Here is a 12,318-nt window from a genome sequence, read left to right as displayed (position 1 = left end):
CCCGTTACTGAAGATTATCAGTATGATCAATTTTCTTTGCACGACGAAGCCCTTGAGACCACTCGCCGTATGGATGAGCTTGCTGAAAAGCTCAAATCTTCGGAGTCTCAAAATTCCTTAGGTTTTGATGTCACCAATCTTGGTCTGGTTCAGCGAGTAAGGATCCCTCACAAGTTCAAACCCCCTACTTTTGAGAAATACAACGGGGCTTCTTTCCCACGCACTCATCTCCAATCTTATCTGGGAAGGTTGGGAGCTCACACTGAAGATGAAAAGCTGTGGATGTACTATTTTGAAGACAATTTAACTAGAGCTTCTCGTGAATGGTATTCTTATTTGTCTCGTACTACCATCAAGAGTTGGAAAGACTTGGTAGAGGCTTTTGTCAAGCAATATCAATACAACTTTGACATGGCTCCAAATCGGACCTTGTTGCAAGGTATGTCTCAGACTGCCAAGGAAACCTTTAGAGAATATGCTCAGCGTTGGAGACAGATTGCTGCATCCGTCCAACCCCCTATGTCTGAAAGGGAGATAGCGGACATGTTCATGAACACTCTTCAAGGCAAATATATCGAGAGATTGGCTGCTTGCCCGTCAATCAGCTTTGCAAAGATAGTGATTACTGGAGAAAGGATCGAGAGTCTGTTGAAGATGGGCCGAATTCAAGACAACAATGCTTCCAACTCATCAGTTCCCAAGAAACTGTTTGTTGGTAACGGTCAGCGAAGAAGAGAAGGTGAGACAAGCGCTGTGTATGCCAGCAGAGGCAGGGGCAGAGGACGCCCTAATTATTATCAAGATCAAGTGGCTGCAGTCACTATTCCAACACCTGTTCCTCAACCACAGTATCATCCGAAACAACAACCCAGGTACAACAATCAACAACAAGGAGGTAATCCGGGTCAGCAGAGACACTATCAACAACGTCCAACGCAGGCGGACCAGGTCATTGAGCCAATCCCAATGCCTTATTCTATATTACTTCCCAAGCTGATTGACATGAATCTGGTTACGTTGAGAACTCTGGCCCCACCGGTGGATCCCAACAATCTTCCTAGAGGTTATGATGTCAACGCCAGATGTGCTTTTCACTCCAACGCACCTGGCCATACTACAGATAATTGCAAGGCTCTCCAGCTAAAGGTACAAGATTTGAGAGATGCCCAGGCCATCAATTTTTCTCCGGTGCCTAATGTTATCCAAAACCCGATGCCAGTTCACGGCGGGCAGTGGATTTATGCTGTTGATAGTGGGGAAACTTTGAATTTGGTTTCTGATGTGGCTAAAGTGAAGACTTCGCTATCGGTAGTTAAAGACCAACTTTTGAAAGGACAAATTTTCCCGGGCTGTGGGGAAGTGTGCGGAAATTGTCAAGCTGCCGAGAACGGATGTGACAATTTGAGAAAGGGTATTCAGCAACTGATAGATGAAGGTTGTCTTCAGTTCGATCAGACTCGTCCAGAGAAGAATGATGTGTCGACAGTGACGTTTTATTTCACCCCTGAAGAAATATATGTTCCCGAGAGACCCGCTCCGATAACAATATATTTCCCAGAAAGTCCAACACCAATTTACTCTGACAACCCTCAACCGACTTTGATTGGTCCGGTCACCATCACGGTACCAGGACCTGTTCCGTATGAGAAAGACAGTGCTATCCAGTGGCACTATGGGGCTGATATCTACTGCCAGGGGCAGAAAGTCAATGAAGAAGACATTGACATTGGTAGCTCCGCTGTAGACAATGTTGGGGGAATTGGTGGCTTCACTCGTAGTGGACGCCTATTTGCACCATCAACATTGCGCACAAATGCTGAAGCTGAGGCAGCTGCCAAGGCTAAAGGAAAACAGGTATCCACCGAAGAGGTTACTAACGAGGAAGCTCCTCCTAAGACCGCATTCGAGAAGGAAGTGGATGAGTTTATGAGGATTATCAAGAAAAGTGACTACAAGGTAGTCGACCAGCTAATTCAGACACCCTCAAAGATCTCCATTCTCTCACTATTGATGTGCTCTGAGGCACACAGAACAACCTTGTTGAAAGTACTGAATATGACCTATGTTCCACCAGAGATAACTATTAACCAGCTGGAGTTGGTAGTTTCAAATGTAAACGCTAGCCACACGCTAGGTTTCACCGATTATGACCTAACGTCTGAGGGTAGGAATCACAACAAAGCCTTGCATATCACAATGGAATGCAAAGGGACGGTGTTTTCCCAAGTTTTGGTTGATACAAGCTCTTCTCTGAATGTTCTTCCAAAGAAAGCCTTGATGAAGTTGGATTGCGACGACGCCACCCTGAGGCCGAGTAATTTGGTTGTGAGGGCTTTTGATGGCTCTAAGCGAGCCGTTTGTGGCGAAGTTGAGTTGCCAGTTAAGATTGGACCACAGGTATTCAAAAGTACCTTTTATGTGATGGATATCCAACCTGCTTATAGTTGTCTGCTAGGTCGGCCCTGGATTCATGTTGCCGGTGCTGTTACTTCTACCCTCCACCAGAAGCTCAAATATGGACTAGAAGGTCAGATCGTCACTGTCTGTGGTGAAGAGGATATTTTTGTTAGCCACCTGTCTACGTTTAAGTATGTGGAGATGGATGGCGAGATGCATGAGATGCTGTGCCAGGGCTTCGAAGCTATAAACATCAGTGAGGTCGCGCCCAAAACTATCTTTTCACCTGAGTCTGAGAAGGTCGGGACTTCTATCTCTTCATACAAGCAAGCTGTTGAAGTGGTTAAAACTGGTAATGCCCAAGGCTGGGGCAAATTTGTGGAGCCAATCATCAAAGAAGACAAGTTTGGATTGGGGTATACTCCGGGGTCTCAGAAGAATGAAGCCGGTACTTTCTCTAGCGGGGGTTTGACTCCTCCCCACACCGTCAATGCTGCAGATGAAGACAAGGCTGACAGCGACTGTGACTTAGATAGCTGGATTCGCCCGTGTGTCCCAGGAGAAAAGCTCAACAATTGGTCGTCTGAAAAAGTCGTCCGGTTTACTCTACTGAAGGAGTAATTTTTATTGTTTTCCTTTTATCACATGCATAATAAAGTCTTACACTTTGACCAAGGTGTAATGACTCATATGTAGGGCCATCCATTTAGTTACATTTCGCAATTATTTTCATCATCAATAAAGGACAGCTTTTGCAAACAATTTTGTGTTCTCTTTCTTTCAATTATTTTTACTTTTACAAAAACGGAAATGTTTCTTTTTCATGTTTCTTTTTCGTTTTTCTTTCCAAAAAACACCTCGTAAAACTGATCACCCAGATCTCACTTGAAATTCTAGTTATCAGACTTTAGATGTCACACGGGTTGTTATGACATCCAATTCTGCAGAGACAAGAATTATGCAGAACTTAACAGTAAGTGCAGTAAATAACACAAGTAATTGTTTACCCAGTTCAGTCCAACATGACCTACATCTGGGGGCTACCAAGCCAGGGAGGAAATCCACTATCAGTAGTATTAATTCAAAGCTAAACTCACCCGTTTACAACTTGTCACTTAATCCCTACCCAATGCAATTTCAATCTTACTCTAAGATCAGAGTTCCTACTCACTCCCCCTCAATCACCTTAGTGATTACTACCTTTAATCAATATTAAAGACAATGTTGAAGTCACACTTCAAACAACTCTTGATTGTGCTTAACAGCTTTAATCAAGATACACAGCACTCACGCTTAAAAGCTTTGAGCGACACAACACTTACAACTCAATGAACACCCTATATCAAAACTATCATCAACGTGACAATGGCTTGGCTTAAAAGATATGTCTAATACAAGACTCAAAAATACAGCAGTGAAGTATGATGGACACACTCAATCTTCACGCCTCAAAATCCCCAAAATTGAATGAAGGAACGACTTCCTTTTATATTGCAGTACCTGGGCTTTTGCACTTGTATTCTCCTAAATTTAAGGTCACGCGAGTTCCCATAAATTCAATATCTAGGTTACTAACAAATAGGCTATTTGTTAGGTTCATTAAATGTAGCTTGGTTGTTGATTTCCTGGTTTTTCTCTAAGCTGTTGACTTCCTGAAGAATAGCCTAAGAAAAAGCTGAAACAGAAAACTGAACAACCTACAATATAGCATATGCTGTCAGGAATGAATGTCACGACATTCAGCTAGACATCAAGGATCATATGCTGAGTCTGTTTTTCCAGAAAACAGACTGTACAATTTTACTGACCTGTACATGACCAAAATGACCATACTACAGTAACAGCTTACATTAATAAATGTCAAAGTATCCAATTTGACATTTACACATTTGGCCTTAAGTTAGTTCTGTTATCCTCTTGAAGAACAAACTAAGAAACATACTGAAGTGTAGCAGAACACCACTCTGTCTATTATTCAGTATATACTGTCCATGATGAATGTCATAACATCCAGTTTGACATTCATACAGTAGGCCTTATGCCAGGTCTGGTTCTTCCTTGATAACCAGACTGCAAATGAATACTGAGCTCTAACAGAACACCAACTGTTCTATTCCTCAGTATCTGCTGACAGGGATGAATGTCACAGTATCCAGTTTGACATTCAATAAATCCTGTATTAGCTAATCCTGCAGTAACTACTCAAGTGTGTCATGACATCAGTCAAGACATCAGAGTACAGTTAGATATTCTAACCTACAATTGCAGTCACACATACACACCATGTCATGACATCAGTCAAGACATTAGAATCCAGCTTGTGTTTTACCATATAATGCAACCAATTAAACACCTACAAACTCCCCCTTTGGCAAATTTTTGGCTAAAACACTTTGATCCCCATAACAGAGTTCATAGCAGCGGAATCGCACATCTAGCAGGAAATAAACCTAGCTAATACACTCAGAGTGGCAGCACACTCACATACATGGAAGTTAAATAAAAACTTCACAAAGCAGCACACATACAGAGGAGCAGAAGTTAAATACAAAACTTCAACACACATCAGCTGCAGGAGAGGAATCTTTGAATCTGTCATGAATGTCTGTTTTCACAGACCAATCTATTGTCTGGGGTATCATCACCTGTTACTCCCCCTTTTTGTCACAAATGTTGCCAAAGCCAACAACATAACCAGAAAAAAATGACAGACTTACAGACTTGGTTTTACTTCACAGTTTCAACCAAGTTAGTACCCACTTGATCTTGCTTCACAGCTTTGATCAAGTAATCACCCACTTTTGCTTTACTGTAGGTACAACCATATCAGATGCCATGACTTTGTTTCTGATATCCAGAACCACTCCTGCATGAACAACGTCCTTGAATTCCTGCAGGTGCATAGGCCTTCTCACGTTAGGGTGTCTCCTTACCCTCTTGTTGCCACACTTGTTGCAAGTGGTAAAGCTATGATCTGTTGACCAATCAGAACATAGTTCCAATAAATACATTCCAAACATCAGTGATTGCTATAAGGTATCAGAGAGACATATTCCCAGTTTGCCCCTTAAGTTTTCAAACTGAGTAGCATCCAGAGCCTTTGTAAATATGTCAGCCAGTTGAAGTTCAGTGGCTACATGTTCCAAAGTAATCACCTTGTCTTCCACCAGATCTCTGATGAAGTGGTGTCTAATGTCAATATGTTTGGTCCTGCTGTGTTGGATGGGATTCTTGGAGATATTGATGGCACTGAGATTATCACAGAACAATGTCATGACATTTTGAGTGACATTGTACTCAGTGAGCATCTGTTTCATCCAAACCAGTTGGGAACAGCTGCTTCCAACAGCTATGTATTCAGCCTCTATAGTGGACAGAGATACACAATTCTGCTTCTTGCTGAACCAAGATATGAGATTGTCTCCCAAGAAGAAACATCCTCCTGATGTGCTTTTTCTGTCATCAGCACTCCCAGCCCAGTCAGCATCACAGTACCCAGATAGGACAGGCTCAGACCCATGTGAGTACAACATTCCATAGTCACAAGTCCCATTGATGTACTTGAGAATCCTTTTGACTTGGTTCAAGTGGCTCATCTTAGGCTCTGCTTGGTATCTCGCACACACTCCAACTGCATAAGAGATGTCAGGTCTACTTGCAGTTAGATATAGTAGACTGCCTATCATGCTTCTATACAAGCATTGATCAACACTAGGCCCTCCATCATCTTTGGTTAACTTCAGATGAGTAGGAGCAGGAGTCCTTTTGTGCCTAGCATTATCCATACCAAACTTCTTAACGATGTTTTTGGCATACTTGCTTTGGGAGAGGAACATAGAGTCCTCCATTTGGTTGACTTGCATTCCAAGAAAGTAGGTTAGTTCCCCATCCAGGCTCATTTCAAACTCAGATTGCATCTGTTGAACAAAATGTGATACCATTTGTTCTGACATACCACCAAAGACTATATCATCCACATAGATTTGAGCAATCATGATTTTGCCGTCTTCATCCTTCACAAACAAGGTTTTATCTATTCCACCTTTTCTGTATCTATTTGAGGTCAGAAATTCGGTTAACCTTTCATACCATGCTCTAGGTGCTTGTTTCAACCCATACAAGGCTTTCCTCAACTTGTATACATGCTTAGGTTGGTTAGGATCACAGAACCCTTTAGGTTGTTCCACATAGACTTCTTCATTCAAGTAGCCATTCAAGAATGCACTCTTCACATCCATTTGGAATAGTTTAAACTTCAGAATGCATGCTACCCCTAACAACATTCTGATGGACTCAAGCCTAGCCACAGGAGCAAATGTCTCATCAAAATCAACCCCTTCAACTTGAGTGTATCCTTGAGCTACTAGTCTTGCTTTATTCCTAGTAATTACTCCTTTCTCATCAGATTTGTTTTTGTAGATCCACTTGGTACCAATGATGTTGGTCCCTTCAGGTCTTGGAACTAGCTCCCATACTTCATTCCTTTTGAACTGCTCAAGTTCCTCTTGCATGGCATTGATCCAGTACTCGTCAGTCAGGGCTTCTTTCACATTCTTTGGTTCAACCTTGGATACAAAGCAGGAATTTGAGCTTATTCCCCGTGACCTAGTAGTCACACCACTATTAGGATCCCCTATGATAAGATCCTTAGGGTGGTCTTTCTGAATTCTGATAGATGGCATTTTGGTGGTTGCATCTACTTCACATTCAGGAGGAGGTTCCTGTACTTCTTTAGACTTGAATGGAATGTCAGTTGAACTGTCAAGGAATGTTTCAACATCCTCTATGACATCGATCCCTTCCTCTTTATCATCCACAATAACATTTATGGATTCCATCAGGACATTGGTCCTGTAGTTGAACACTCTGTAGGCTCTGCTGTTAGTAGATTATCCCAGAAATATACCCTCATCACTTTTGGGATCCAGCTTCCTTCTCTATTCACGATCTGTGAGAATGTAGCATTTACTTCCAAAGATATGAAAGTACTTCACTGTGGGTTTTCTGCCTTTCCATATTTCATATAGAGTGGAGGAGGTTCCTTTTCTCAAGGTGACTCTGTTGTGGACATAGCACGCGGTATTCATTGCTTCAGCCCAAAAGTGCATGGGGAGCTTCTTTGCATGAATCATTGCTCTGGCAGATTCTTGAATAGTTCTATTTTTTCTTTCAACTATCCCATTCTGCTGGGGAGTTATAGGGGAGGAGAACTCATGACTTATTCCTTCAGACGAGCAAAACTCATCAAACTTGGAATTCTTGAACTCCGTACCATGATCACTCCTAATCCGGACCACACAACTGTCCTTTTCCCTTTGAAGTCTGATGCACAGGTCTTTGAAGACATCAAATGTATCTGACTTCTCTCTGATGAAGCTTATCCACGTGTATCTGGAATGGTCATCAACCACCACGTAGGCATATCTCTTCCCACCAAGACTTTCAACCTGCATAGGTCCCATTAAGTCCATATGCAACAGTTCCAGAACTCTGGAAGTTGTAGGATGTCCCAGCTTTGGATGTGACATCTTGGTTTGCTTGCCCACCTGGCATTCTCCACAGACTCTTCCTTCATCAATGAGCAGCTTTGGGATTCCTCTGACTGCTTCCTTGGATATAATCTTCTTCATTCCCCGTAAGTGGAGATGTCCAAGTTGTCTATGCCACAACTTCACCTCCTGTTCTTCCTTGGCTGAGGAGCATATTGTGGAAAAGTTAGAGACTTTAGGTTCCCACAGATAACAGTTATCTTTGGACCTGGTTCCTCTCATAACTTCCTGATTGTCACCATTTGTCACAATGCACAGCTCCTTAGTAAACTGAACATAGAATCCTTGATCACACAGCTGGCTTATGCTGATGAGATTTGCAGTTAGTCCTCTTACTAACAGTACATTATTCAGTTTTGGAACTCTAGAGCAGTCCAGCTTGCCCACACCTTTTATTTTTCCTTTGGCACCATCACCAAAGGTCACATAGCTGGTAGTGTGAGGTTGAATATCCACCAGTAGATTTTCCATACCAGTCATATGTCTTGAGCATCCACTGTCAAAGTACCAGTCTTCTCTGGTAGAAGCCCTTAGAGTTGTGTGTGCTAACCTAGCATACCATTGTTGCCTCTGGCTGGGGACATAGCGCTTGTATGTCTTATGCTTAGGCCTGACATGCGAGGCTTGGTTAGGAAAACCATGAATCCAGTAGCAGAAGGCTTTGATATGTCCAAGCCTACCACAGTGGTGACACCTCCACTCCTGGTATTTCCTCTTTTGATGATTATTCATCCTAGTTCCCCGATGTTGAGACATTGGCTTTGACTTCCGCTTGAACTTCTGAACTTTAGCCTTTGGGCGTTTGTGTTCAGCTGAGGGTCTTTTCCCAAATCCTAGGCCAGATTTGGTTCTAGACTTCTGTCCCACCTTTAGAATTTCTTCCAAGGTGTCAGTTCCCTTGTTCATCATTCTGATGGATTTAGTCATCTGATTCAGCTTGGAGGTCAGCAAGGCTATCTCACCATTTAGACCCTCTATGGCTGTCAGATGCTTCTGTCTCTCATCTTCCAGTTCCTTGATGAGTTTCTTCTGCTTTTCTCCTTGTGCACGGACTTCTGCACTGGTGGTACACAACTTCTTATAGGCTGCAGCAAGTTCATCAAAGGTCAGTTCATCTGCACTTGAGTCATCATCAGAGGCACAAACACTGGTTAGTGCAGTGACATGCTTGGCAGATACTCCTTCAGATTCACTTTCAGAATCTCCTTCAGACCATGTGATAGTTAGCCCCTTCTTTTGCATCTTGAGATAAGTAGGACATTCAGCTCTGATGTGTCCATACCCTTCACAACCATGACACTGGATTCCCTTGCCTTGGTTGAACTTTTCTTCAGAAGTTGATCTTTTCCTGATGTCAGACGGGATGTTCTTGACATTAGGTCTCCCTCTTTGATCAATCTTCTTCACGAACTTGTTGAACTGTCTCCCAAGCATGGCTAAAGCTTCTGATATACTTTCATCACCTTCAGTATATCCTGCTTCTGACTCCTCTTCAGCATTGGATACAAAAGCTATGCTTTTGTTCTTCTTTTCAGCATTCTCACACAAGCCCATTTCAAAGGTTTGGAGAGAGCCAATGAGCTCATCCACCTTCATATTGCAGATGTCCTGCGCCTCCTCTATGGCTGTGACCTTCATAGCAAATCTCTTAGGAAAGGACCTGAGAATCTTTCTTACAAGTTTCTCTTCAGCCATTTTCTCACCTAGTCCACCAGAGGTGTTTGCAATTTCAAGAATATTCATGTGAAAGTCATGAATAGTCTCATCTTCTTTCATCCTCAGATTTTCAAACTTGGTGGTCAGCATCTGAAGTTTGGACATCTTCACCTTGGAAGTACCTTCATGAGTTACCTTGAGGGTATCCCAAACTTCCTTAGCTAGTTCACAATGGTGCACCAGCCTGAAGATGTTCTTACTGATTCCATTGAACAAAGCATTCAAGGCCTTGGAATTTCCAAGAGCTAATGCCTCTTGCTCCTTGTCCCACTCTTCTTCAGGAATCTGCACACTGACTCCATCTTCACCTGTCTTCGTTGGATGTTCCCATCCTTTGTTGACAGCTCTCCAGACTTTGCTATCCAGAGACCTTAAGAAGGCTATCATACGAGGCTTCCAATCATCATAATTAGAGCCATCCAACATGGGTGGTCTATTTGAGTGTCCTATATCCTTGTCCATGGTACTAGAAAGTAACTTCCCTAGATCTCACCCAGAAATTCACAGGCAGGGTGCCTGCTCTGATGCCAATTGAAATTCTAGTTATCAGACTTTAGATGTCACACGGGTTGTTATGACATCCAATTCTGCAGAGACAAGAATTATGCAGAACTTAACAGTAAGTGCAGTAAATAACACAAGTAATTGTTTATCCAGTTCAGTCCAACATGACCTACATCTGGGGGCTACCAAGCCAGGGAGGAAATCCACTATCAGTAGTATTAATTCAAAGCTAAACTCACCCGTTTACAACTTGTCACTTAATCCCTACCCAATGCAATTTCAATCTTACTCTAAGATCAGAGTTCCTACTCACTCCCCCTCAATCACCTCAGTGATTACTACCTTTAATCAATATTAAAGACAAGGTTGAAGTCACACTTCAAACAACTCTTGATTGTGCTTAACAGCTTTAATCAAGATACACATCACTCACGCTTAAAAGCTTTGAGCGACACAACACTTACAACTCAATGAACACCCTATACCAAAACTATCATCAACGTGACAATGGCTTGGCTTACAAGATATGTCTAATACAAGACTCAAAAATACAGCAGTGAAGTATGATGGACACACTCAATCTTCACGCCTCAAAATCCCCAAAACTGAATGAAGGAACGACTTCCTTTTATATTGCAGTACCTGGGCTTTTGCACTTGTATTCTCCTGAATTTAAGGTCACGCGAGTTCCCATAAATTCAATATCTAGGTTACTAACAAATAGGCTATTTGTTAGGTTCATTAAATGTAGCTTGGTTGTTGATTTCCTGGTTTTTCTCTAAGCTGTTGACTTCCTGAAGAATAGCCTAAGAAAAAGCTGAAACAGAAAACTGAACAACCTACAATATAGCATATGCTGTCAGGAATGAAGGTCACGACATTCAGCTAGACATCAAGGATCATATGCTGAGTCTGTTTTTCCAGAAAACAGACTGTACAATTTTACTGACCTGTACATGACCAAAATGACCATACTACAGTAACAGCTTACATTAATAAATGTCAAAGTATCCAATTTGACATTTACACATTTGGCCTTAAGTTAGTTCTGTTATCCTCTTGAAGAACAAACTAAGAAACATACTGAAGTGTAGCAGAACACCACTCTGTCTATTATTCAGTATATACTGTCCATGATGAATGTCATAACATCCAGTTTGACATTCATACAGTAGGCCTTATGCCAGGTCTGGTTCTTCCTTGATAACCAGACTGCAAATGAATACTGAGCTCTAATAGAACACCAACTGTTCTATTCCTCAGTATCTGCTGACAGGGATGAATGTCACAGTATCCAGTTTGACATTCAATAAATCCTGTATTAGCTAATCCTGCAGTAACTACTCAAGTGTGTCATGACATCAGTCAAGACATCAGAGTACGGTTAGATATTCTAACCTACAATTGCAGTCACACATACACACCATGTCATGACATCAGTCAAGACATTAGAATCCAGCTAGTGTTTTACCATATAATGCAGCCAATTAAACACCTACATCACTGCTAACGACACTGCTATGGCCAAGTATGACTTTGACAATCCTATCTATCAAGCCGAAGAAGGGGTTGAGGAAGATTGTGAATTGCATGAGGAGTTAGCCAGGTTGTTGAAACAAGAGGACCGAGCTATCACACCTTATCAAGAGGTGGTTGAGACCATCAACATTGGTACCGAAGACGACAAGAAAGAAATCAAGATCAGGGCCAGTCTACAGGCCGAGGTGAAAGAACGATTGATCAATCCTATCAAGATATGTCAGGTTTCAAGAAATGCCTGCACCTAAAACAGAAAGAGAGGTTCGTGGCCTCCTGGGCAGATTGAACTACATTTCAAGGTTCATATTGTAAGAACAAAAATTGTTCTACAACAGATTCCAAGATTTTGATGATAACAAAGGATGAAACCAAAAATGGCACTCTAACGAAAAGTTTCTAAGTGTGCAGGACTCTAAACAAAAGAAAGGAATCTGATTGCGTTATCAGATACAGAATCATATCAGATACAAATTACCAGAAGATCAGAAGCATCTGAAGCAGAAACACGCTCAAGAAGTTCCAACTCTGAGCAAAACAGCAGAATATCAAAAGCATCTGAAGAAGGAGTACACTCTAGAAGTTCTGACTCTGAACAACGATATATCAATTCCAG

The sequence above is a fragment of the Lathyrus oleraceus genome, chromosome 7 (assembly GCF_024323335.1).
Source record: "Lathyrus oleraceus cultivar Zhongwan6 chromosome 7, CAAS_Psat_ZW6_1.0, whole genome shotgun sequence".
NCBI lineage: Eukaryota > Viridiplantae > Streptophyta > Magnoliopsida > Fabales > Fabaceae > Lathyrus > Lathyrus oleraceus.
Note: the sequence above shows the minus strand (reverse complement) of the source record.